Source organism: Oryctolagus cuniculus, chromosome 3 (assembly GCF_051225735.1).
Source record: "Oryctolagus cuniculus isolate XC-2025 breed Fujian yellow rabbit chromosome 3, ASM5122573v1, whole genome shotgun sequence".
Lineage (NCBI taxonomy): Eukaryota > Metazoa > Chordata > Mammalia > Lagomorpha > Leporidae > Oryctolagus > Oryctolagus cuniculus.
The window spans coordinates 134,916,961-134,941,077 of NC_142869.1; the positions used below are offsets into that span (position 1 = coordinate 134,916,961).

General features: G+C 40.6%; 1 pseudogene; it reads left to right on the top strand.

The window, feature by feature from the left end:
- The first annotated feature begins 622 nt into the window (after positions 1-622).
- LOC127491540 (ATP-dependent RNA helicase DDX39A pseudogene) lies at positions 623-1,379 on the top strand (annotated as a pseudogene).
- The last annotated feature ends 22,738 nt before the right edge of the window (positions 1,380-24,117 follow it).

Below are 24,117 nucleotides of genomic sequence, written 5' to 3' on the forward strand. Positions count from 1 at the left end.
CAAATAAAAAATTAAAGTTTAAAATTACAGGCCTAAACTTCTTCCCCCAAAGCTAAAATTAGGTATAGCTATAAAAATAAGGGACCCTATGCTTAGCTAGCTGCGACATTTGTGCCTGGCTGTGCTAAGACCTAACCCAGTTTGTATGCCTCCTAATACTCAAATAACGGTGTGGGATGCGGGACGCCACTCTCCCACAAGGGGAACAAAGGGAGCGAGACGTCGCTCACCCCCCACCCCGCCAGGGTGAACAAGATGGCACTGGCAGGGAAAGGAACTACTAAAGAAGTAAACAACAAAATGGCGACGAGGTACATGCCTCCCATGTGATCCCATAGCTGATTGGATAGAAGACGCATGCCCTTCACATGATCAGCTCGCAGATTGGACTGCTGTGTGCATGGACACTATAGTGCTTTTGATTGGTCGCTGCGGGTATATAAACCGTGTGGCTTTGTACTGGGGGCGCTCTCTGGACTCCCAAGTTCAGGAGGCCCGTCTGCGCAGACGCCGAATAAATCCTCTTGCTTTTGCATCAGCTGGTCTGGAGTCTGAGTCTTTGGGGTGTGCCTCTTGACGTGTTAGCACCCTGACTCCGAGGGTCTAACACCGTAATGTGGTGGGGATGCCAGGTTGCAACCTGGCCCTGTGCAGAACAGGAGCCTCAGCCTAAAGAGTGTGAAGCAGTTTGCACTGATGAGTATAACAAGTGAGGAGCGACTGGACATGTGAGGGTACAAGCAGCAGATCTTCCATCTGATGTCCCAGAAACAGCCATGCATGATGTTCAGTGCTAGCCTGAGCAAGGAGATCTAGCCTGTCCACAGGAAGTTTAGCCAGGACCCAATGGAGTTGTTTCTGGAGGATAAGACCAAGCTCATGTGGCATGGAATGCAGCAGTACTAAGTCAAGCTCAAGGACAGTGAGAAGAATCATAGCTCTTTGATCCACTGGGCATGTTAGAGTTTAGCCAGATGGTATCTCCATCAAATTGGTACAGCCATGCCAATGGCCCTGGCCCCAAAAAACTTCTGGGCCATTGCCATCCACCAGCACATGGGCCAGAAACAGCCCCAATCTCGCTACTAGCAGTTCAAGGACTACTAGCAGTGGATCTTGGTGGCCACCAATCTGTCTAACCATGGGACAGACACTGAGTGAATCAACATTGTCTTCAACCACAACATGCTCCAGGACCTGGACACCTATCTTCACCAGGTGGCCCATGAGTACCTCAGTGGCACCAAAGGTGGGCCATCATTTTTGTGTCTGACAAGGATATCAAAATCCACAATGATGTTCAGGTCCAGTTTGAAGTGAATGTGGCAGAGCATCTGGAAGAAATCGACATCTCTGCACACATTGAGTAAAGTCAGTAACCACTCATCTCGGCGGTCTAGTCACCCTGCTTAACAGGTCACTGCTCATGGCCTCTTCCTAGGCGACAGATGAGTCTCTTTAACTACTCAAATGCTATAAATTTATATAAGAATAAATTTTTATTATGGAAGCCTGACTTTTCCCCCCAAAATAAAGTTATACCTGGATGGTTGAAGGTCAAGTTGCATAGGAAGATGGAACCATATCACTTACATTGGGTCCACATATTCTTTTCTGGCTACTATGCCTTATATACATATTTAAAATAATGGAAATGATAACTAGAGGGGAAGATGTTTTGAAAATATCAGAATGTGGGGCCAGCACCATGGCACAGCAGGTTAAAGCCCCGGCCTATAGTTCCAGCATCAAATATGAGCACCGGTTCAAGTCCCAGCTGCCCCACTTCCAATACAGCTCCCTGCCAATGTCCCTGGGAAAGAGTGGAAGATGGCCCAAGCACTTGGGCCCCTGCACCCATGTGGGAGACCCCAAAGAAGCTCCTGGCTCCTGGCTTAAGCTCAGCTCAACTCCGGCCATTGTGGCCATTTGGGGAGTGAAACAGCAAATGGAAGACACCTCCCCCCCACCCCGCCCCTGTAACTCTGTCTTCCAAATAAATAAATCTTTAAAAAACAAAAATAAAATATCAGAATGTGAATTTCTAATTAAATTTGGATCATTCTACTCAATATTATTCCCATTATTAAATAGCTGAAAATGTATAAAAAGGAATGAAAAGAGAATTCTGTTACCAGAATTTAAGCAAAATGTTCAACCACTAAGTATTTGCCATCAGAACCTTTTTTTTTTTTAAGTCAGGCACAGTAAGTCTATTTCAGTAGATATCTTGATTTAAAGTCTATTAATACATTAGCAGGAAACCAAAACAATTAGAGCTACTTAATTATTTATTATAAAATTGATTTGCAAAGCAGTCATGGAAGATTCCATTTAACTGGCAAAAATGATACCACACATGACAGGTATTTTTGCCAAGAAGTATTTCAATTAAGCACATCGAATTACTCAAATTCAAATATAATTTCAGTAATTGTAGGCAATTAATAAATGTCACATATTGGACACTCTACTGATAACATGTTATGTTTCACCAAATTTGCTAGTCTTGCACTTTTATAAAACCACACAAATATTAGAACAAACAAATGAACTAACGGTGCAACTCTAATGCCACTTTAGGACATTTCAATTATAGTTGCTAAGTAAATAACCTACTTTTCATATTTTTTAGGTTTTTCTAAATGACTCATATCCTGTGAATTAAGATATACATTTGTATATCAAAATATAGTTAGCAAACTGTTGAAATCTTTACTTAATGTATGCTAAACTGATCTTCTGTACATAAAGAGAATTGAAAATGAATCCTCATGTGAATGGAAGGGGAGAGGGAGTGGGAAAGGGGAGGGTTGCTGGTCGGAGGGACGTTATGGGGGGGAAGCCATTGTAATCCATAAGCCGTACTTTGGAAATTTATATTCATTAAATAAAAGTTAAAGAAAAAAATATATATATAGTTGGTTCCATTTTTCTCTTGGTGACTTCAGGTGTAGTCAGCCCCAGGATGGTTTGTACAAGTATTTTCCAAAGAGTTTATACTAGAGTATGGCAGCTTGGGGGATCATCTAAGCAAAGAATGCACCACCACCCAGGATTCCAAAGATACTTGCTTAAATACAACAGAGAATAATCTGCTCTGCCCTGGAAGGAACTATAATAATGCAATTTCTTTTCCTCTTCTCTTGCAATAGAGGTAGTGCCAGGGGTTCATTCTATTTTAAAGAAGGTAAACATATTCTTTATTAAAGTTTTCTTTAGCATTAACCATAATAACAGGAATAATCTTTTTCTCATATACTGTGTCTTTCTTTGGATAGTATATATTTCACATCATTCTTCTGTTTGTATTTAAGAAAACTATCCTAAAAGCATAGAAGTCCAATTTTTATATAATATTTTCTCCAACTATACTTCAGAAATGAGTTAATTTTATGAAATATAAAACATGAAAATTTAAAAAGATGCAATAGTTTCCATTTCAATTCTGTGTGTTCCAATTACATGAACTGTGTTTTTAAATAGAAACAGCTACCTATGAGGTGAATGACCACTTATAAATGGGAAAACGGGTAAACTGTTGACAAATATTTAATGGGAAAAGTTAAAGTCACACAAGATATATCAATCTAGTGAAATAACAAAATGAACTTTTTAAGGGAAAAGTAATCACATAAAAAAGACTTATTTATTGACAGATAAAAACCAACTTCATTATTCTGCATAATAAGATTTAAAACCAAAGCAAGCGAAAACCTAGCCCAAGTTTTCAACTTTCAGGAAGTGGGTGAGAATGTAGCTATCAGTACACAGAATGGGGACTTAGGGAAGCCCTGGGGATCCAATTAGTTTAGCACCTGCAACTAGACTTCCCCTATGAGAACATCTCTACAAACAACAGGTGACATGTTTCCTTACAGACGCATTATGTGTGAGGATGTGTGCGTCTGTATTCAGTGCATGGAAGGCCAGACAAGCTCTGCTCTTGTTGTCTATGATACTTTGAAAGTTGAAATGTGGGAACCCTGACTGTCAAATTATGTCACTAATATTTATGTTGGCTCTTTTCAGTTTCAAGACTGAAAAATAATGAAAATGAATTTACTGCTTTCTCTAGGAACACTATTATTAGAGTGATTAATAAATAGAGCAATCAAGCTGAACCTATATAATTGATCAATACACATCTTCATTGATTTTCAGTGGAGATGGAAATATAATTCACATAAAAATGGTGAATACTTGTACCAGTTAAAGAGAAAGAGAAAGGAAGTAGTAGTTTGTAAGTATCAGGTTCAGTGTGAATGTTATAACACAGAATTACTTCTTTCCCCAGCCATTGACCGTATGCAGAATTACTTTCTTTGAGGTGAAAGATCATTCAATTTCTTAGGTTCCGGAGTTCCCACAGAGAAAGTTATTGTAAAATCCAGCACTGCATTTTGTTAGGTCCATCAGTTGCAACTCTAAAACATTCAAAGTTTTACTTAAGGAGAAAATTAGGTTTATAACTTCTTTGCTCAATGGCCCTTATTTCTGGTACAAAAGGAGAAGACAGTGTGAGATTTCAATCAGAAGAAAGTACTACACTCAATGTCTGTAACTTTCTACAGTGCTAGGAGCTGCAAAATGGACAGCACAAGAATTACAAGAATCATTTCTTAGGGCCTGCACCGCGGCTCAATAGGCTAATCCTCTGCCTGCGGCGCCGGCACACCAGGTTCTAGTCCCAGTCGGGGCGCTGGATTCTGTCCCGGTTGCTCCTCTTCCAGGCCAGCTCTCTGCTATGGCCAGGGAGTGCAGAGGAGGATGGCCAAAGTGCTTGGGCCCTGCACCCCATGGGAGACCAGGAGAAGAACCTGGCTCCTGGCCTCGGATCAGCGTGGTGCGCCGGCCACAGCACGCCAGCTGCAGTGGCCATTGTGGGGTGAACCAAAGGAAAAGGAAGACCTTTCTCTCTGTCTCTGTCTCTGTCTCTCTCACTGTCCACTCTGCCTGTCAAAAAACTAAAAATAAAAAAATAAATTTTAAAAAAATCATTTCTTAGAAATGAAACCTTGGGGAGCCGGCGCCATGGCTCACTTGGTTAATCCTCCGCCTTGCGGCGCCAGCATCCCATATGGGCACCGGGTTCTAGTCCTGGTTGCTCCTCTTCCAGTCCAGCTCTCTGCTGTGGCCCGGGAGTGCAGTGGAGGATGGCCCAAGTGCTTGGGCCCTGCACCTGCATGGGAGACCAGGAGGAAGCACCCGGCTCCTGGTTTCTGATTGGCGCAGCGCTGGCTGTAACAGCCATTTGGGAGGTGAACCAATGGAAGGAAGACCTTTCCCTCTCTCTCTCTCACTATCTAACTCTATCTGTCAAAAAAAAAAAAAAAAATGAAACTTTGGGGCCGGCACCATGGCACAGTGGGTTAATCCTCCACCTGCAGCACCAGCATCCCATATGGGCACTGGTTCTAGTCCCAGCTGCTTCTCTTCCAATCCAGCTCTCTGCTATGGCCTGGGAAAGCAGTGGAAGACAGCCCAAGTGCTTGGACCCCTGCTTCCACGTGGGAGAATGGGAAGAAGCTCCTGGCTACTGGCTTCAGATCGGCACAGCTGCAGCCGTTGCAGCCATTTGAGGAGTAAACCAGCAGAGGGAAGACCTTTCTCTCTGTCTCTTCCTCTCACGCTCTGTAACTCTACCTCTCAAATAAATAAATAAAAAATCTTAAAAAAAAAAAAAAGAAAAAAAAGGAAATGAAAACCTTGACATAGAAATAAAAGGCTGCGGCACCGGCACACCAGGTTCTAGTCCCGGTCGGGGCACCAGATTCTGTCCCGGTTGCCCCTCTTCCAGTGCAGCTCTCTGCTGTGGCCAGGGAGTGCAGTGGAGGATGGCCCAAGTGCTTGGGCCCTGCCCCTGCATGGGAGACCAGGAGAAGCACCTGGCTCCTGGCTTCGGATCAGCGCGATGCACCAGCTGTGGTGGCCATTGGAGGGTGAACCAAAGGCAAAAGGAAGACCTTTCTCTCTGTCTCTCTCACTGTCCGCTCTGCCTGTTAAAAAAAATAAAAAATAAATAAAAATTTAAAAAAGGAATAAAAGGCTTGAGTGTATCGTGCCTGGAACCAAAATGGTAGCTGAGTAAGAGGCTCCAGTGACCAACCACCTCACTGCAGAGACAACAACATGAACAGCCGTACACACACATACACACACACAAAGTCAACTTCACAAGAGCTATAGAGGTTCCTCCATACAACAATATAGAGGGTCCTCAAAAAATGAAAATGTAACTACCAAATGATCCAACAATCCCACTTCTAGGTATATATCCAAGGGAAATAAAATCCAACTGTCAAAGAAACATCTGCACTAATGTATTTATTGCCACACTATTCACAATAGCCAAGAAAAGGAAACAATCTAAGAAGCCATCTACCAAGGAGAGGAAAGAAAATGTATTTTGTATGTGTGTGTATGTGTCTGAGTGTGTATGAATATTATTCAAACATATAAAGATGGAATCGTGCCATTGACAACAATATGAATGGAAGTGGAGATTATCATGAAAAATTTTAAAAAATTCAAGCACAGAATAAATAGCACATGATCATACTCACATGTGGAGTCTAAAAATAGGTGATCTCATTAAAGTTCAAAATATAATGGTGGTTACCAGAGGCTGGGGAGGGAAGTATGGAAGAAGAAATGGGGAAAGGCTGACTGATGGGTGTAGGTTGATTGATGGCTGTACTAGGTTGTAATTAGAAAGGTAGAAGAAGTTCTGGACTTCTATTACACAGTAGGGTGACTACAGATAGTGTACCATATATTTTTCTATTTTATTTTATTTTATTAAGATTTATTTATTTATTTGAAAGTCAGAGTTACAGAGAGACAGAGGTAGAGAGAAAGGGAGAGAAGGAGAGAGAGGAAGAAAAAGAGACAGAGACATAGATAGAGACAGAAAAATCTTCGATTCACTGATTCACTCTCCAAATGTTTGCAACAGCCAGAGCTGGACTGATCTGAAGCCAGGAGCCAGGAGCTTCCTCCAGGTCTCCCATGCAGGTGCAGAGGCCCAAGGAACTTGGACCATCTTCTACTGCTTTACCAGGGCATAGCAGAGACCTGGATCAGAAATGGAGCAGCCAGGAAAAGAACTGGTTCCCATATGGGATGCTGGCATTGCAAACAGCAGCCTTACCCACTATGCCACTGCACTGGCCCCTCTCTCTTTTAAAAACCAAGAATAATGGAGTTTGGATACTTCACTATAAAGAAATGTTAAATATTTGAAAGGATAAATATATTTACCCTGATTGAATATTACAGAAGTTACACATGTAAAAAAAATTACATAATGCCCTATAAAAATCACAATTTTTATTTCTCTGTTAATTTTTCTTAATAAAAAATAGTTCAAGGGGAGCCAGCATTGTCACACAGCAGGGTAAGCCGCCACCTGCAAGGCCAGCACCCCACATCGAAGTGCCAGGTCAAGGTGCAGGCTGCTCCACTTCCGCTGATGTGCCTGGGAAAGAAACAGAAGATGGCCCAAAGTACTTGGGCCCCTGCCACCCATGAAGAAGACCAGATGAAGTTCTAAGTCCTGGCTTCAGCCTGGCCCAGCTCCAGCTGCTGCAGCTACTGTGCAGTGAACTAGCAGATGGAAGATCTCTCTCTCTCTCTCTCTCTGTCCTTCTGTCTCTCCTTCTTCCTCTCTCTGTCACTTCATCTTTCAAATAAACAAACCTTTAAAAATAATTCAAAAAGGAGAATCTTTTTTTTCCTACTGAGGATTAATTTCACTTGCTTTTAATTATTAGGCAAAGGTGAAGGATATAGAGCCATTTAATAACAAGAGGCTATACTCAACTAAATAAAAATAGAATATAAAAAGTTGATTACCATACATGGCTGGTCACTATAATTAACCTATTTTAAAGCATATCAGTGTATCATTTAAAATGAAGTGGTTTTGATAATGTTTATTTCAGTTAACTAATGTTTATATTAAAATGGATAATTATCAAGACAAAAATGTTTTAAAACACCAAATTATGCTTGCCATCAGAGAATACTGCTCCTTCATTACGACTAAGCAAACTCAAGAAATTAACTATTTCAGTAAATATACTTCACTATTGGAAGTGAATTACATATCTTACAATTATGTACTTCTATTTTATATGCATATTACATTTAGCCCTTTTTGGTCAATTCAACAGCAAACACAGACGTTCAAAAGCTTTACCTTGGCTTAATATAGGCTATAAATCAAAGCACACCCCATACTGTGAAATGCATTTAATCAACTCCAAAGACTTCAGCTGTTAAAGTTGCCACAAAGCTTAGCCTCGTTCTCTAGAAAACGGAGCCTTCAGCAAGGAATGAAGTGCGGATGCATCCCTGGAGAGGTGCACAACAAGAGAATGAGGAATGAAGAAAAGGGAAGTGAAGAAAGCAAAGGTGCGAATCACCGTGAAGTGATGCTGTAGATGACTCTCAACTCTTCGCAAGCAGTGAAGCAAGACAGTTCAGCAAACCCAACAGACCTGGGTATGGGTCTTCTCTCGACAAGACACAAAAAGAAACTGTGGGGACTAGTTTCACCATTAAGGGCAGAGGTCCTACTTGGGGAGTAAGTGCACAGTGACTCCTGTTGTTGATTTAACAATTGACACTCTTGTTTATGGCGTCAGTAATCACCCGACGCTCTCGTCATGAGCTGCCAAGGCTATGGAAGCCTCTTGAGTTCACCAACTCTGATCTTATTTAGACAGGGCCATAGTCAAAGTGGAAGTTCTCTCCTCCCTTCAGAGAAAGGTACCTCCTTCTTTGATGGCCCGTTCTTTCTACCGGGATCTTACTCACAGAGATCTTTCATTCAGGTCATTTTTTGCCACAGTATCTTGGCTTTCCATGCCTGGGAAACTCTCATTGGCTTTAAAAGACAGACCCAAATGCCTTAAGGGCTGATTCTGAGGCCAGAGTGATGTTTAGGGCATTTGCCATTCTGAGTCTGCTGTGTATCTGCTTCCCATGTTGGATTGTTCTCACCTTTTTAATTCTATCTATTATTATTAGCAGGCACTGGTTTTATTTATGTGATCCCTTTGTCTTCAAACAGTACTTTATTCTTTGTGTGTCTATGTGAATGCAAACTGTTGAAATCTTTACTTAGTATAGAGTTGATCTTCTGTATATAAAGATAATTAAAAATGAATCTTAATGAAGAGTGGGATGGGAAAGGGAGTAGGAGATAGGATGGTTTGTGGGTGGGAGGGTGGTTATGGTAGGAAGAACCACTATAATCCAAAAGTTGTACTTTCAAAATTTATATTTATTAAATAAAAGTTTCATATTTAAAAAAACTGTGGAGGCCAGTGCTGTGGCATAGTGGTGCCATACAGGCACCAGTTCGAGACCCGGCTGCTCTACTTCCGATCCAGCTCTCTGCTGTGGCCTGGGAAAGCAGTTGAAGATGGTCCAAGTCCTTGGGCCCCTGCACCCATGTGGGAGACCCAGGAGAAGTTCCTGGCTCCTGGCTCCTGGCTCCTGGCTCCTGGCTTTGGATAGGCCCAGCTCTGGCCATTGGAGCCATCTGTGGAGTGAACCACTTTATGGAAGATCTCTCTCTGCCTCTGCCTACCTTTAACTCTGCCATTCAAATAAATAAATATATATATATATAAATCTTTTTAAAAAAAAAAGAAAAAAGAAAGTGTGCCTTGAAACAGTCAACACAAAGTGCAGAAGAGAGTATATTTGCCTGGCTCCCTCCTGACTTGTTTTCCCATCATTGCCTGTTGGGTAGTTAACTCTTTCGCACTCTGAAGCTCTCATCTGACAGCCCCACCAAGCAACTTCACCTTACAAGATCTTATCCCTATAGCCTGGTCTTTCACCAGGTCCTGATGTGCTAAGAGGAGCTTCAAACTCTGGGCATGCGTCTGGCTGGCTTGACCCAATGTCGTGGCTGTGGAGTTAGGTCAAGTCTAAGGATATGGCCTCCGCCCAGACCAGTTCTAGAGGCCAGAACTGAGCAGACCTCACTTTTGTCCAATGAGGTAGCCATGTAACTGAAGTAAATAGCAGCTCAAGATTTAGTAGGGGAACATGCCTAGGAAATAGGAGACTGATGTACATTGTAACATTATGCACATGCAACTGATTCCACAACACACTGAAGGCAGACAGTAATGGCTGCTGTATCCAGAGCCCCTTTCTCCCTAGATGCTGAATCTGCTGTGGGCATCAACACTGTCCTTATGAGCAATTACATCTGTAAACCACCTGTCATGCCTAATATTACCTGAGAGAGAAACATCCATGAGATCTGGGAGTAAAATTACAAAAGGAAGTAAATAGTTTTCCAAAAGTTATATTCCTTTTCCAACTGCCCAGGGAGAATAACTTACAGTAGTAGTTATGTAGGGGTTGTTGAGAATTACTACCAAAACGTTGGCTTCTGCTTCTTACCTCTGATGCTGAAAAAACAAGGGTATTTTCAGTGGCCAACCTCCCTCTGGATCAATATTCTGGAGATATCATTCATTCCATCTCATGTGGCTGCAACAAGGGGTGAGGATGGTTTGTCTGTTCATGTCGATGGACTTTTCCTGAAAGAAAAAAAATTCTGGGTCAAGTGTGTCATTCAGACCACCTACAGTCCTTGGAGAAAATGGTGACACTTGAGTCCCTCAGAGTTTCACTGAATAATATTTGTGTGTGGTGGGAGTTTAGAAATCTTCATGTGTATTAAAAATAATTTTAAGTGATTCCAAAATAAAGGTTACTAACAGTGACTCACAGTCATTTCCAGAAAAACAAAACAGTCTACTTGGTGCACATAAATGCTTTTGAAAATTGAAAAAGCATCATCTGATATCTCAGGGATTCTTTCCATAGTAAAGGTGCTAAGGGTTCAAGCTGAGATTCCCATTACAGACCTAAGGACAAGCATACTCCTGTGCTGTTAATTAATAACCAAGACCTATGATCCCACCCCCCACCAATGAAGAGCTTTGAAGCAGTTCTGACTTGATCTCCCAACACTGATACCTTAATTAGAAGTGTAAAGGGGCCGGTGCCGTGGCTCAATAGGCTAATCCTCCGCCTTGCGGCGCTGGCACACCAGGTTCTAGTCCCAGTCGGGGCGCCCGGATTCTGTCCCGGTTGCCCCTCTTCCAGGCCAGCTCTCTGCTGCGGCCAGGGAGTGCAGTGGAGGATGGCCCAAGTGCTTGGGCCCTGCACCTGCATGGGAGACCAGGATAAGTACCTGGCTCCTGCCATCGTCGGATCAGCGTGGTGCGCCGGCCGCAGCGCACAGGTCGCGGCGGCCATTGGAGGGTGAACCAACGGCAAAGGAAGACCTTTCTCTCTGTCTCTCTCTCACTGTCCACTCTGCCTGTCAAAAAAAAAAAAAAAAAGTATAAAGGAACACGATCATAGAACATCAGGGAAAAATCATACTGAAGTTTTATTCAAGGAAAACTCCTATTTTCTTTTTTCCTTCAATTATTCTACTTTGTCAATTTTGTGATTAATATGAGATACTTTTTCATTTTATGGAGTACTGTGCAATATGTCAACACATATACACAGCATAAAACAATCAAACCAGACAACTAGCCTTTCCATTTATAAACTTTTATTTGTATTTGGAACCTACCAGCTCTTCCTTTCCAATCCTTTTATCATATGTAACATGGTATTGTGAACTACAGTCACCTCCACTGTGCTATGGTGCTATTGAATGTGTCACTTGTATCTAAATGGGTTAGCAAGTGGTACCCAATCTCCCTCTATTCCTGTTCTGCTACCCCTCTCAACCTCTAGTAATCACTATTTAAGACGATTTTTTTAAACTTCCAAATAAGAGAGAACATGTGTCATTTGTCTTTCTATGTCTGGCTTATTCCATATAGCCTGATACTCTCCAGTCTCAACTATCTTGCTGTGAATGTCAGAATTTCATTCCTTCTTATGGCTGAATAAGATTCCAGTGTACATACATATGCCACACTTTTCTTTAGCCAGTCATCCAGTGATGAACATCTTCATCAATGCCATTCATAGCTATTGTGACAGTAACTGCAATGAACATGGGAGTAACAGTACCTCTCCCATATGCTGATTTTATTTCCTTCAAATTATATTCTGAAGTAGAAAAGCTGGGTCCTATGGTAGATCTATTTTTAGTCTGTTGATGAATTTCCATACCATTCTCCATAATGGCTATTCTAATCTGCATTCCCACCAACAGAGTATGAAACTTCTCTTTCCTCCACATCCTCACCAGTATTTGCTTATTTTCCCTTTTTGATAACAACCATTTTATCTAGAGTGAATTAATTTGCATTTCCCTGAAGGCTACTGGTATTAAGACTTTTTTCATATTTTTTTGCCATTTCTATCTCCTCTTATGAGAAATAGATAGATAGATAGATAGATTCAGACCCTTTCCTCATGTCTTAAATGGATTGTTTAGTCTTCTTTTATTACCAAGTTTTTTTAGTTCCTTTTATATTCTGGGTGCTAATCCTTTATAAGATTCATGACTTATGAATATTTTCTCCCATTCTGTTGGTTGTCTCTAAGCTCTGTTAACTGTTTCCTATACTATGCAAAAGTTTCCTAATTTTATATATCCCGTTTGTCTAGTTTTGCTTTTTATAAGCTTTTGTTTTATCCAAAAGTCATCGCTTATAGTGATGTCTTGAAGCATTCAACGTATGTTTTCTTATAGAATTTTCATAGTTTCAGTTCTTACATTGTAGGTCTTGGATCAATTTTGAGTTGATTTTTGTATAGGGAGAGACATAGGGGGTCTAGCTTTAATTTTCAGAATATAGATTTTCCCAGAACCATTTATTGAACATATTGTACTTTCTCCAGTGTAAGTTTCTGGCAGCTTTTTTGAAGATCAGTAGACTTCAGATGAATAGACTAATTCTTGGAATCTCTGTTCAGTTCCATTAGTCAATGTGTCTGTTTTTATGCCAATATCATGCTGCTTAGTTACAATAGCTCCGCAGCATATGTTGAGATCTCGTGTTGTGATGCCCCCAGTTTCATTCTTTTGGTTTTAAATTGCTTTGTAAATTCACGGTCTTTGGCTTCCAAATTAATATTAGGATTTTTTCCTAGTTCTATGTGGAATATCATCAGTATTTTGATAGGGATTGTGTTGAATATGTAAATTGCTTTGAGTAGTATGTACATTTTAATAATACCTACTACCAATCATTGAACATGAGAGGTGTCTCTATTGTATGTGTATGTCTTCTTCAATTTCAGTGTTATGCAATTTCTTCTTTAAATTTGTTTCACATCCATGGCTAAATTTCTTCCCAGGTATTTTATTTTTGTGGCTATTGGGAATGATAGTACCCTTAAAATGTCTATATAATGTCTAAAAAATAATGCTGATTTCTATGTGTTGATTTTGTATCCTGTAACTTTACTGAAATTATCACTTCTAATGCTCTCTTGCTGGAATATTTAGGATTTTCTATATACAGAACCATGTCATCTGTAATTGGGATAATTCAACTTCCTCCTTTTCAATTTGTGTGCCTTTTTTTTCCACTAGACAATAGTTCTGGCTAAAATTTCCAGTAAAACATTGAATAAAAGCAGAATTAACAGCCATGTCTGGTTCCAGATCTCAGAGGACAGGCTTCCAGGGTTTGGCCATTCATTATGATGTTGACTGTGGATTTTTCATATACAGCTTTAATTATGTTGAGATACTTAACTCACTTGAGACTTTTATCATAAATATATGTTTACTTTTATTAAATGCTTTTTCTGCCTGTGTTGAGATGTTCATATGAAGATATTACATTCACTGATTTGTTCTTACCAAACCATCCCTGCATCCCTGGGATAAATCCTCACTTAACCACGATGAATGATCTTTTTTATGTATTGTTGGGTTAATTTGCAAGTAATTTGTTGAGAATTTTTTAATTTCTTCATCCGGGCAACACGCCAATAGCTTTCTTCCTGTTGTTCTGTCCTTGTCTGATCTTAGTATCAAGATAATGATGGCCTTGTAGAATTCATTTGGAAGGGATTTTTTTATTTAAATTTTTGGGACTGGATTGAGCAGAATTGGTGTTAATTATACCTCAATATTTGGTAGAATTAAGCAGCAGAGCCATTTGCTCCTGGGCTTTCCTTTGCTGGAACACTATTATTGATTTAATTTGTTATGGGTCTGTTGAGTGTTCATGGATTAACATTTGTAAGTTATATGTATCCAGAAATTTGTCCATTTCTTCTAGGTTTTCTTATTTGTTGGCATATTCTTGTTCATAATAGTCCCTAATGATCATTTTATTTCTGTGTTTTCAGTTGCAATATTTCCATTATCTGATTTTATTCACACGAATGCTCTTTTATCTTCTTATCGAAAGTTGATTGTTCTTCTCTTTCCAAAAAAACCAACTCTTTATTGGTCTTTTGAACTTTTCTAGTTTCATTTACCTATTTTTTCTTTCTATTAATTTTTGGTTTGGTATATCCTTGGTTTTCTAGGTTCTTGAGATGCACTATTTCTTTATCTGATACCTATTTTTATGTAGGCATTTATTGCTATAAACTTACTACAGATTTTTCTATATTTCATAAGTTTTTATATATTTCCATTTTCACTCATTTAAAGGAATTTTTAAATTTCCTTTTTGACTTTTTCAATAACACACTCTTCTTTGGAAGCATGTAGTTCAGTCTCCAGATATACATATAAAGTCTAGACTTTCTTTTGTTGATGACTTCTAGTTCTATTTCATTGTGGTCAGAAAGCTACATGATATAATTTTGATTTTTTTCGATTTGTTCATACTTGCTTTTTTGTCTAATATATGGTCTATCCTAAAGAATGTTCCATATGCTGATGAAAAAGTAAGCTTATTCTTCAGCTTTTAAAGGAAATGTTATATAAATGTCTGTTGAGTCCATTTGGTCTATAGTTTAGTTTAACTCTGATGTTTCCTTGTTGAGATTTTGTCTGGATAATCTGTCCATTGATGAAAGTAGGGTACTAAAGTCCCCCCCCACACACACACTATTACTGTATTTGATCTTATCTCTCTCAACAGGTCAAATAGTTTTGGCTTTATAAATTGAATGCACCATTATTAGGTGCAAATATGTTTATAATCAATATATCACCTTGTTGAATTCATCAATTGATCATGATATAGAGAACTTATTTGTCTTTTCGTAATTGTCTTAAGACATATTTAGTCCATTATAAGCATAGCTACACTTGCTCACTTCTGGTTTCCTTTTGTAAAGAACAATTTTCCCATCCTTCACTTTCACTCTTTGAGTGTTTTGACTGGTGAAATGAATTTCTTGTAGGCAGCAAGTCATTGGTTTTTGGTTTATCCATTCAGCCAGTCTGTATCTTTTCATTGGGGGATTTAGTATTTATATTCAAGGTTATTACTGATAAGTAATGACCTAGTCCTATCATTTAAAAAAAAAAACTGTCTTCTATTTATTTTGAATATTCTTGCTTTTTTCTGTACTTGGTTTTATACTTTGACATGTTTTCATGAGGGTACTTATCTTTTATTTCTGTATGTAGGATTCCCTTAAGCATCTTTTGTAAGGTTGATCTGATTGTGATAAATCCCCTCAGTTTTTGCTTGTCTTGGAAAGCACTTCTCCTTCATTTGCGAGAGATAGCTTTGCTGTGTTTGTATTCTTGGTTCAGAGTTTTTATTTCAGTAACTGCAATGTATTATTCCATTCCTTTCTAGCATATAAGTTTTTGTTGAGAAATCTGCTAATACTCTAGTGGGGGCCCCCTTAAATGTGACTTATTTGCTCTCACAGATTTTAGACATCTTTTATGTGTTCTTTTCAGAGTTTTACTACAATGTGTCATGGTGAAGATCTTTTCTGGTCATATCTATTTGGGGTCCTATGGGTCTCCTATACTTGGATGCTCAAATATTTCTCAATATTGGAGTGTTTTCCGCTATTATTTCACATAGTTGATTTTCTAGGCTTCTTCTCTTCACCCTCAGGAATCCTCATAATTCAAATATTTGTTCACTTAATGGTGGCCGAATAGTCTGGGAAGCTGTCATTATTCTTTTCTTTTTAAATATTTTTTTCGTCTACTAGGATATTTCAAAAGACCCATCTTCAAGTTTAGATAGTCTTTCTTCTGATTGATCTAGTCTATTGTTGAGGCTTTCAACTGTATTTTTACTTTAACTTATTGACTTCTTTATTTTAAAGATTTATGTTTGATTCTATTTCAAATATCTTCCTTTTTACTTGCTTTATCATTTGTATCATGCATTATTTTCCCAATTAGATTCAACTATCTGTATTTTCTTTTGAGTCTTTAGAAGCCTTAAAAATCACTCTTTTCACCAGTATCTGCTAATAATAATTGATATAATTAAAAAGGAGAGAACAACTCAACATGGGAAGCGGGATACACAGCAGACTCAAGGAATGGCAAATGCCCTAAACAGCACTCTGGCCTCAGAATCAGCCCTTAAGGCATTTGAATCTGGCTAAGAAGCCCATGAGAGTTTCCCAGGCATGGAAAGCCAAGACACTCTGGCAAAAAAAAAAAAAAAAATGACCTACATGAAAGATCTCTGTGAGATCCCAATGGAAATAATGAGCCATCAAAGAAGGAGGTACCTTTCTCTGAAGGGAGGAGAGAACTTCCACTTTAAGGCCTTGTCTAAATAAGGTCAGAGTTTGTGATCTCAAGAGGCTTCCATAGCCTTGGCAGCTCAAAACAAGAGCCTCCGGTGATTACTGACATCATAAATAAGAGTGTCAATTGTTAAATCAACAACAGGAGTCACTCCCCATGTAGGCTCTCTGTCCTTAATGTGTTTTACTATGTGAATTAACAGTAAAACTAGTACTCAACCAATACTTTATACTTTGTGCGTCTGTGTGGGTGCAATCTGTTGAAATCTTTACTTAGTATATATTAAGTTGATCTTCTGTATATGAAGATAATTAAAAATGAATCAATGGGCCGGCGCCCTGGCTCAATAGGCTAATCCTCCGCTTTGCAGCGCCGGCACACCGGGTTCTAGTCCCAGTCGGGGCGCCGGATTCTGTCCCAGTTGCCCCTCTTCCAGGCCAGCTCTCTGCTGTGGCCAGGGAGTGCAGTGGAGGATGGCCCAAGTACTTGTGCACTGCACCCCATGGGAGACCAGGAAAAGCACCTGGCTCCTGCCATCGGATCAGCACGGTGCGCTGGCCGCAGCGCGCCGGCCGTGGCGGCCATTGGAGGGTGAACCAACAGCAAAGGAAGACCTTTCTCTCTGTCTCTCTCTCTCACTGTCCACTCTGCATGTCAAAAAAAAAAAAAAAGAAAGAAAGAAAAGAAAAAAAATGAATCAATGAAGAATGGGATGGAAGAGGCAGTAGGAGATGGGATGGTTTGTGGTTGGGAGGGTGGTTATGGGGGGAAAAACCACTATAATCCAAAAGTTGTACTTTGGAAATGTATATTTATTAAATAAAAATTTCCTAGAAATATATAAAGAAGGAAAAATATCACTCTTTTGTATTTTTAAAAGTTTTTTTTTTATTTGAAAGACAGAGTTACAGAGAAAGAGACCGAGAGACAGAGAGAGATCTTCCATCTGCTGGTTCACTCCCCAAATGGCCGCCCTGTCCAGAGGTGGGCTGGTCCAAAGGCAGCCAGATCTCCTACATGGGAGTAGGGGCCCAAGTACTTGCGCCATCCTCCACTGCTTTCTCAGGCACATTAGCAGGGAGCTGGGTCAGAAGCAGAGTATCCAGGACTAACCTGGTGCCCCCTGGAATCCTGCTACTACAGCACCAGTCCCTTGAATTCTTTACCAGGCATTTCATCAATCCCTTTTCTTTGGAATCTGTTACTAAAGCTTATTGAGTTCCTTTGGTGGTTGCATATGGCCTTACTATTTCATACTTCCTGTTTTCCCACATTGATAATTGTGTAGCTGGCAGATTAGCTGTTTCTATCATTTTTTAAAGATTTATTTGGAAGAGTTACAAAGGGACAGGGAGAGAGATCTTCCATCTGATGGTTCACTCTCTAAATGACTGCAATGACTAGGGCTGGTCCAGGCCAAAGCCAGAAGCTAGAAACTCCAAATGGGTCTCCCACATGGGTAGCAGGGGCCCAAGCAGTCAGGCCATCTTCTGCTGATTTCTCGGACACATTAGCAGGGAGCTGGACCAGAAGCAGAATAGCTAGTATTGGAACAGGGGCCCATGTGGGATTGCCAGCATTGAAGGCTATGGCTTAACCTCCTTACTCACAATAGCAACCCCTATAACTTTTAATAAGATTTTCATCATAAAAGTTTGTTTCCTGGAGATGTGTCTTCTGGTATCAATTTGTTGGTTATTTGGACTTTATTTCTAGTTGGATGCTATCATGTAGTCTGCATATACCTCTTTCCATAGCAATTATTGAAGTGACAGTGGGGGAATGAGACACTAACCTCAATCTCATCAGAGAGGCATGGGCCTTGGCAGTGGCCAATGTCCAGGGCTATGTGAGTGCTGGCTTTCAGTCCAGCTAGGGTTATGGGAGCACTGGCCTGCACTGCTGGAGAGGAGCACAGTAACACAAACCTCCATCCAATGTCTTGGAACCCACCTACTTTTCCTTCTCCAAGCAATTACTCTCCATATTATGCTGCCTTGGGTTGCAGAAGGAACTGAGTCAACAGTCCATGGGCCACCTATGCCATAATGGTAGATCAAATCCTGAACCCAGAAAAGCCCAGGCCAGCACAGTAAGGGGTAGGACAAGGACCACTTTGCTATATGCTGTCTGCTGCTGAGGTACTCTTGCCACTCCAGTCCATTCAACAGTGACAGGTGATGCCAACTAAGATGTATGTTCAATTAACTGGGTCCAGGTCAGGTCCACAGGTTCCACCCACAGGCACTGGTCTGGGGAAGGGAATATTAATATCTTCCTTAGTGCTGACTTTACCAGATCCAAGACACAGCCCAGAGCTTACTTTGGTGTGACTATTCCCCAGTGGTTGGAATCTAATCCTTATTGTCTGTCCACAGTTCACTTACTCGCCCCACCCCTCACCAGCATTGCATTAAGCTGAGCTGCACCAAAATCTGAAAGCTGGAGGATCCTGCACTTTCTTATGGATATACAACAAGCCCACAAGAAGCTGGAGGTGATGCAAGCTGAAATACTCATCTATCCTGCCAGAGTGCAGGTCTCCATCTGATGCTACAGAAAATCTAGAGACTCTGTGAGTACTGGCTCAGGATAAACATCTCTGGTGTTTATCTGGTGTCAGGACTCACCAAAGTAGGACTGGCAAAAATTCCAAAGGAAAGCTCTGCACTCGCCTTCCTGCCTCACTCCTCTGTGGTTGAAATCTTACTCCTTGCTCTCTGCCCAAGGTTGGGAGAGAGGAGGTAAAGGCAGTCCCTTAGTTTCCCAGGCTGACATGAAGGTGGTTCGTGCCTGAGTGTCAGAGTCACAAGACCCTGCACAATCCCAGATTACATATCAGGTTTGCACAATACTTGGCGTGATATAAGCTGACCATTCCACTGAGATACAGGTCTCCCTGTCTGTGAGCACTGGTCTGCTGATACTTTGGGATTTATCTGGTGTTGGATCTCACTGCAAGAGTTCTGGCTCTGGGCTTAAACACAAGTCCTAAATTCATTTTCCCACCCTACTCCCAAGTGGCTGGAATCTTGCTCTCCTGTTTGCCAGAGATTGGGTCAAGGCAGGGACAATAAGGGATTGATGAAAGTGACTGCCTAAGGAGAGTGCAAAGGCTCAGTGTACAGGTATTGGGCTAGCGGCAGAGGCCCTGGGACCTTGTCAGACTCCAGGTTTCACTGTGACAGAACTGATCCTCTGTTTCAAGTCTAAGGTCTGGACTTAATTCTATCTCCTTCCCTGTATGGGAGACATCTCTACCCATACTGGGCTACTTGGAGCAGGGGAAAGGGTGATGTGGCAAGTCTTTCCTCCCTGGCTCTTTTTATGTATTTTTTTCTCCTTACACTAAAACCACATACTAGAGTTTCTCATCTGGCCTCCTTACCTTCCGTGAAAGTGATTTGATGTGTGAATAGCTGTCCAAACTGGTGTCTCTGTGGGGAGGTGATTGAAGTTTCTTACTCAGCCACCATCTTACTCTACCTCCAAATCTGCTATCTTACTTTATGCCCTCCAAGCACCAAAATCTTAACTACAATTTTCATTTCAATGTGCAGCCAGTTCATGTGACTATCAACATTTGTTTAAAATCTGCCCTTTATCTGAAGGATCCTTTAACTCAGATGTGTACAAACATGAGAGTCTCTGCTAAACATAAGATTTTGTAATACAGATTTTACTACATATTTCAAATATGTTTCTTGGAAGCAAAATCATAGATATTACACACAAAGGAAGCATTGGGTTATTTACATAATTCCAAACATAAGTTTCTGGAAACATCTCTCATGTGTTTTAACCACAAACCCATGAAAGTATTTAAATGGATTAAAGGCTTAAGTATTTGAGAAGAATTTTGAAGGAAAGTTTTCTCTGGGGAGACCTCTATCCCATGTCCCACAATGGAAGTAGCTACTCTTCACCACAATTCTATGAGAGTGCTAACAGGGCCACTTGGAGGGTTTGATATATTGTGCAGGTTGGAGACACAGGAAAAAAATAGTTGGATGCACACATTAAGAATGAGAGAGGGGCCTGGCACTGTGGCACAGCAAGTTAAAGCCCCGGCCTGCAGCGCCAGCATCCCATCTGGGCACTGGTTCAATTCCTGGCTGCTCCACTTCCAACCCAGCTCTATGGTGTGGTCTGAGAAAGCAGTAGAAGATGGGCCAAGTGCTTGGGCCCTTGCACCCACATGGGAGACCCGAAAGAAGCTCTTGGTTCCTGGCTTCAGATCAACTCAGCTTTGGCCATTTCAGCCAGTTGGGGCGTGAACCAATGGATGGAAGACCTCTCTCTCGCTCTCTTGCTCTACCTCTCTAACTCTATCTTTCAAATAAATAAAATAAGTATTTAAAAAAAAAAAGAATGAGAGAGGAGGCAGCTTGTTATTTTGAAAAATGAAGAAAAATAATAGGGATCAGCTTATAAATCCAGACTCAGCATTAAAAATGTGTGAATAGTTTTCATGTACCAAGTATAATAGGGATCACACAAGACATCTAGTGTGGAATGATCTTAGATCCTGCAAAGAGAACCACATGGCCACTGACCAGAACAGAGAATTTGAAGGTATCAAGAAATCCCAAAGACTTAAGAAAGGAGTTAGAAGGCCAGCGCCACGGCTCACTAGGCTAATCCTCCACCTGCAGTGCCAGCACCCCAGGTTCTAGTCCCAGTTGGGGCGCCGGATTCTGTCCTGGTTGCTCCTCTTCCAGTCCAGCTCTCTGCTGTGGCCAGGGGAAGGCAGTAGAGGATGGCCCAAGTGCTTGCGCCCTGCACCCGCAGGGGAGACCAAGAGAAGCACCTGGCTCCTGGCTTCGGATCAGCACAACACTGGCCATGGCGGCCATTGGGGGATGGACCAACGGAAAAGGAAGACCTTTCTCTCTGTCTCTCTCTCTCTCTGTCTAACTCTGCCTGTCAAAAAAAGGAAGGAAGGAAGGAAGGAAGGAAGGAAGGAAGGAAGGAAGGAAGGAAGGAAGGAAGGAAGGAAGAGAAAGAAAGAAAGAAAGAAAGAAAGAAAGAAAGAAAGAAAGAAAGAAAGAAAGAAAGAAAGAAAGAAAGAAAGAAAGAGAGAGAAGTTAGAAACTATTCAAAATAGAATGCACACGCTATGGTGAAAGGACTTTCGGTGAGATACTCCCGTAACCAGGGGAAGGAGAGAGCTTCTGAATAATCCTTAGAAAGAGAAGGAGTCAACTTCAATATTCTGATAGCCCCAGAGAACATTGCCAATGCTTGCCTAAGGTTTAAGTGTGTGCCCCAAAGTTTTACATGCTAGAAGCTGTTTACCCAGTATGGCAATACTGAGCAGTGGTGGAATCTTTATGAGGTGAATCCTAGCTGATTAGGTTTCTCAGAGGAATTAATGCTCTTCTCTCTGGAGTATATTCTCTCTCTTGCAGGAAGTCCAACAAGAATGAATTGTTGGGAGCAAGCCTGTTACTTCCCCCGACTCTCTTTTGCTTTCTGTCTCTCCACATGACTAATAGTTCCTTCTTCCGCATACACTCTTGCCTTGGGGTGGCATCTGCCATCATGCCTCACCAAACTGGAGCAGATGCTCTCACCATTCTCTTAAATCTCTAGAACTGTGAGCTAAATATTCATAAACTTCATTTCTTTGCAATGTATTCAGTCTCAGGTATTTTGCTATAGCAACAGAAAATGGACAGACATAGCATAGTACCAGTCTGTGTAACATCAATCCATGAACAACTCTCCCACCTTCTTTATTCTTCTCCCGCAACCCTTCCTCTATACATAGACTACAGAGTGATCAGAAAAAAAACTACCAGGTCAAGGAAAGGGGATACATATGAGAAATTAAGTGACAGAGAGGCAACCAACTACATATTTTTCACAACTTTAGGATTTCTGATTGCATCAGGCTTAAGTTAAAATACGCAGAAACCTCAGTTTCAGTTCTAGAGTTTTGATTAGTATATATGACTAGATATTTTAGTTACTACTAGAGGCTGTGTCAGAACTTAAAGTTACCAGGATTGGAAGAGCCATGGATCAGCCCATTTTCTATGGAGCATAAAATCTAGCCCTATGCAACAGATTTAAGGAAATCATGAAAGAATTTAGTTCAATGTAAAGGTTCCTTTTACTCAATACTTAATACATTAAATTTGTATATCTAAAAAATAACTTGGAAAGTCATTTTCATGGGCATTTATTAACCATGTGATTAAATTCCTTTAAATAATTTAAACTACCATCAGTAATTTATGTGACTAATTTGTGTGAATATTTTAAACACCCTAAGTAGGAAATAAAACATGTGCAACCTCAATGACTCCATAACCAATCAATGTGGCAAAATAATACTGGTGCCAAATATGCTAATACCATGAAAGACACTTTCCTTTAATTCTTATTTTTATATAAGCCCATGGTTCTAATTTTTAAAATATCCTCCAAAACATTCAGTAGCTCCACATTCCAACTCTTGGGGCCAGCATTTTGACACAGTTGGTTAGGCCACCACCTGCAATACCAGCATCCAGTAGGAGTGCCAGTTCAAGTCCCAGCTGCTCCATTTCCTAATCCCTGCTGATGAATCTGGGAAATCAGCCAAAGAGGGCCCAAGTATCTGGGTCTTTGCCATACATGTGGGTGACCTGAATGGAGTTCTAGACTCCTGACTTCAGTCTGGCCCAGGTCCAGCCACTGTGGCCATTTGGAGAGTAAACCAGTAAATGGGAGGATCTGTGTTGATAATCTCTCTCTCTCTCTCTCTCTCTCTCCCCCTCTCTGTCCTCCCTCCATCTCTCTCTCTCCCCCTTCTGTCTCCCCCCCATCTCATTCTGCCTTTTGTAAAAAGAGTCATTTTTATAACATTTCTGGAATGTGTTTTATTTTTGCAAATATTTCCAGATGTAAAAGAAAAATAGTGCCATCTCAGAATACCAGGATCCACAATGCTGGCTGATTCATTCTCATTTGAAGTAGGAGACTTGGTTGCATGGTCCAAGGTAAAATTTTCAGTCTCAACAAGTGCCTTTTATGGTCAAATTTTCACCTGTTAAGTCCTGAGCCCCATTTATTCCTATCTTTAAAATTAATTAATTTTGAAGACTTATGGTGGTACCTGTGTTATTGTTTTGATGTCTGTAATAACTGTTAAATATGCTTTTTATTAGCATTTTGTTAAAATTCATAGGGATTTATTTATAGTTAGTAAATATTTTATCTCCTAGGCCATGAAGAATTGAATCACTGTGCTTATTTTCTTTTTCAAAGCAATTTGCCCATTTGTAATGTTGGAACATCCTGTTTTATAATGGTCATTGTGTATACCTGTATGCCATAGGTGTAATCAATAACCTTGTAAGTCATTATTATATAAGATCATTGGTGCTGATATGTCTATTAGTTTAGTATGTTCCTTCTTTTCTGGTCTTCTCTTTGGCAAAAAAAAGCTCTAACTCATTGTGCAGAAAATCTGTGTC